Raw genomic sequence first — 4,566 nt, 5'->3', positions numbered from 1 at the left:
GGAGGGAACTGCCAGCAAGGCCCCACAGCATGAAGGATCACGTGCACTGGGCCCCATGGAGGTCACCGAGGAATCTGTCAAAGCAGCTGGACAGAGAGAGGACACAGATGAGGCAAGCCAGATGGGCCCACCAGGGCCAAGGCCCTGGCACCCCTCTCATAGACACCTGCCAGAGCCTTCCCCTGCTCTCCCTGCTTCTGCCTCAGCCCTTTAGTGCATCTCAGGCAGGGCCAGAGGGCTCTGGCAGACACAGCCAGGCCTCCTGCTCCTGGCCTCCAGCTCTCTCAGGCCTCCCCAGCAACAGCCTTAACACCGCCCAAGGCCAGTGTGCTTCTGCTCTCCCCTTTTATGTCTTGGGTCCCTGCTCTGAATGAGAGCCCTGCTTCTACTTCTCCAACCTGCGGGTGGCCTCCTGTTTCAGCACCTCTGCGCGGGAGACCCCATAGCCCACAGCCTTGCTTCCTGGGATGGAGCCCACTCTCTAGCCGTGCCTCCCAAAGGAAGCTTTCTGGAACACCCCTCCCAGCCCCAGGCAGATCAGGTTCTCTTCCTTTTTTCAGGGATTGAACCTAGGGGTGCTCAACCACGGAGGCACTTCCCCTTTTGATGCTTTATTAAGAGACTTGGGGTCCTCCTGTCTCTGCCTCCCCAGCCACTGAGAATACAGGTGTGCACCTCGTCGGCCAGGTTCTCTTCTTTGATACCTGTAGCCTCACAGTCCGAAATGCTCCTCACAGTCCTAAATGCTCCTCACAGCCCTAAATGAGTGTTTAATTGGGCTCCTGATCTGCCCTTCTCATTAGAATGTGAGGTGCTGCTATGGGCGGCAGTTCTGCTGTGTCCACCATAAACTGCAGCCAGGCCTGCTCAGAGTGGGCACCTAGTAAATTTGAATGAACGAGAGCTACTGAGTGAGAAAAATGGAGACAAATGGACTAAGGGAAGTCTTTCTTTCTTTCTTCTTCTTCTTCTTTTTTTTTTTTTTAAACAGGGATTGAACCCAGATCGCTTAACCACTGAGCCACATCCCCAGCTTTTTAAGATGTGTTTTTTAAAATAAAGACAGGGTCTCACTGAGTTGCTAAGTGCCTCGCTCATCTGCTGAGGCTGGCTTTGAACTCATGATCCTCAGACCTCAGCTTCCAAGTTGCAGGGATTGCAGGCATGAGCCACGGTGCCCAGCTGGACTAAAGGAAGTCTCTAGAGCAAATATAGTTTGTCCACTGAGGTGCAGGTCGAGATGGGAAAGGGGTATGACTGTGGGAGGGCAGGGGGCACAGCCACCGGGCCAGTTTCTTAGTCTTTTTGTCTGTAATAACAGGATCCTGGCAGTGATCCCCGGGCACACAGGACGTGGTCAGTAAATACTAGTACCCCATCTCCCAATCTGAAAGCACAGCCCTGTCGGGCGCAGGCTAGGTGTGGTCCACCAGGGCAGGGGGAGCCTCCTCGCCCCCAACTGGACCCGCCCAGCGGGGTCTCCCAGGACCCCCTCTTCACGCCGGAGCACCCAGGGGCCAGTATCCGTTTAGGACTCAGCAGCGTTGCGACTCCCTGGCGCCCCGGAGGCGGGGCAGGGCTCTAACCCGAGCGCGCAGCAGGGTCGCCGCAGCCGGTGCCGCCCGCCGCCCGCCGCCCGCCGGATGTCTGAGTTTGGTTTTGGTGATGGAGCCGCCGAGTGCCGCCTTATCGGGCTGTCTCTGCGCTGGCTCCCGCCGCCCGGCCTCCCAGCCTGGCCGCCTCGGCCACCCGGCTCCGCTCTGGCGGGCTGCTCCCTGGGACTCCCCAGGGCAAAACTGGGGGCCGTGGGGTCCATTAGAGCAGGGCGGGCCGCCTGGGGCCTGGGGAGGGTGGAAGGTGGGGGTGTTGGCTGGGAAAGGTCTCCGATGTCTCCCCGAGAGGCAGGGGGTCCTTATTTAAGCCCCTTTGGCAATGATCAGGAAGGGACTGATTGGCCCGCCTTTTGGAGGGACTGGTCCCCTGGTGCGAGTGGCAAAGAAGCAGGCCAGAAGGTGCCACCCTGCAGCGAGATCTGTGGGGACCCTGCTTTTACTCTGCAAAAATGAAGGGTTGCCTCAGAGGCTGGGGCAGAGGCAGCCGAGTCCCTGTGGGTATCAGGGCCTTTCTGTTCCCAGCCACAGGGGTCCCCTTGGGCTCTGGCTGGCACTCCAGGTACCATGTCCTCTCTCTGCCTCCAGGAACGCCTTCTCAGGATTGCACGCTCTACACCTTTGGGTCTGGTGACAGCGGGCTAGAACCTCACTGGCCAAAAAGAAAGAGCAAAACCATAGTCAAGGAGGGTGCTGGAGCTAGTGCTGCCTCCTTGGGGTGGGCAGCGTGGTGGCCAGGACAGCTTTCTGCCCCAGATGTGGCAGGCAGGCATCTGAAGCCCCGAGGAGGTTGAATATGAAGACACTTGGGATGGGAAGGAGGATGACAGCCCTGCAGGGTCCCTTACCTCATGGGGAGTCTGAGCCCAGATTTCCTGTAGTCACTCTGCAAACTCCAACTGAGCTGGGGGATGTGGAGCTGGGAGGCAGGGAAGCCCCCATTGTGGAGCCCTGGGGGAGGAGAGAAGCCCCAGACTCCCAGGCGTGGATCATGAGCTAGTCTGGGGGCCAGGAGGAGGAAGATAGAGAGGAGGAAGGCCAGGAGCCCTGCAGAGGCACAAGCCTGGAGGCCCTTGTGAGGAGTCTGGGTTTTTTGCACTACAGTGAGTGGGAGAGTGGGGATGCAGAGGGACGTTGGGGTCTCCTTGAGAAGACTCTCACACCCCAAGGCAAGGACCGAGCAGTGTGTTTCAGACTACAAGAATGTTACTTTACCGCGTTTACAAACTGATAAATCATGATGAGAGATGTCATGCCCATTTTACAGTCAAGCAAGCTGCATCAGAAGCTGGGAAAACCAGATTTTGAGAACATCATCCTGGCGCAGAAGCCCAGGCTGCTGTCTCCCTGCCTCAGCCTCCAGGAAATGGAATTATGGAGGGGCCTTCGGGTTCACTTGCTCTGATCTCTTTCCTCTCTGTTTTTATGAAAGAAGACACTGAGGTTCCCAGAGGGGCCAGGCTTGGTCCCACCATCCTCCTTCTTCATGTGACCTCCCTGACATCCTCCCAGTGTTCCCAGACAGGAGTTGGTTAATGACACAATGCTCCTCCCCACCCCCATCTGCCCCATCTCCTGCCCTCCCCTTAGTGGGTCTGGGCAGGGCCTGGGGATCTGTATTTTTGGCAAGCATCTTGGTGGTTCTGGCTCTGCCATTTGCCCTTAGGCATTTGGGGCTCATAAAGTTTTCCCTGCAGCTTCTCACGGAGCCCGTTCTCCACTGGCTTCCTCCCTCCCCCCTCAGCTCACCCCCCAAGGACACCCCCTCCACTCCCTCCACTTCTGTGCACCCCAGGCCCTTCCTCTTCAGGCTCCCCCTCTAGAAGAAAAGTGAAAACACATGGTTTCCTGGGCAACCGCATCCCTCCTCCCGGCCTGCCCTGAGACCTCCCAGTGTCTCTCTAGTGTTCAGAAGAATATTTCAAATACCAGCCTCACCAGGCCCCAGCCGACAAAGGCTGATTCCCCTTCAAACCTTTCTCTCTGTGGGGCAAGAGCTCTGTTCCCCTCAAACTTGGAGGCCTGGGATCTCAGTGAAAGTTCCAGGCCATCACCTTGGTTACCACTAGGTTTACTCTGCTCACTAGCTAGAAGAGAAGCTCATTGCTATTTGGCCTTAGGGATCTATTTAGATGGGGAAGCTAGAGCTCAGAGAGGGAAGGGACTTACCCCAAGTCACACAGCAAAGCTGTGGTCTGACTAAAGGGTTGAAGAGTACCATGCCGATCACCTACGTCTTCTAGACATGGTACGGGAATCTCCGGAAACATTAACTGATCAGTCCTTCCCTCCCACAATTCTATAGGGTCAGTTTTTATTCCCATTTTAGAGTCGAGAAAACCAAGGCTCAGAAAACCTCAGTAATTGTTTGATCATGTGTGCAGTTGTGAGCAATTAGGAGAGTGTGTGGGAGGTGATTAGAGTGTAGTGAGGCGTGTGTGATTATACGTGGGGGACAAGTGACGCATGGACATGATTCATGTGTGAGGGGTGTTATGGTTGAGGGTGCGTGTGATTGTGATTTTATTTGGGTATGGGGAAGAGTGATTTGGATGTTCGTACATGTGTGTTGGTGTGTGTGTGTGTGTTGGGGTGTGTGTGTGAGTGTCCACGTGTGGAGATGACTGTGCTCCAAGAGCCGGGCTGCCTGGGACTGTGCTATTGTGCATATTTAGATGTGTCGGGCCTGCGGACCTGAGCGTGAGTGCGTGTGTGTGATTCTGTGTGGGTGGTTCGGGTGACTGTGTGTGTCACTCTTCTCTGCCTTCAGGGCTTGGGGTGAGCATGACCCCTCCTCTTTGGATTCCCCGTGGCAGTGGGGGGGGGGACCCTGTAGGATGCTGGAGCATGTTCTTTGGGCACTGGGCTCTAGGGCTGCTGTGGTCGCCCCCCCCCCCCCTCGAGCTAGGAGGATGCTGGAAATGGGTTCCAGCCGCAGCCAGGTCTCTTTGGAGAA

This window comes from Ictidomys tridecemlineatus, chromosome 5 (genome assembly GCF_052094955.1).
Source record: "Ictidomys tridecemlineatus isolate mIctTri1 chromosome 5, mIctTri1.hap1, whole genome shotgun sequence".
Classification (NCBI taxonomy): Eukaryota; Metazoa; Chordata; class Mammalia; order Rodentia; family Sciuridae; genus Ictidomys; species Ictidomys tridecemlineatus.
This window is presented reverse-complemented; position numbering follows the sequence as displayed.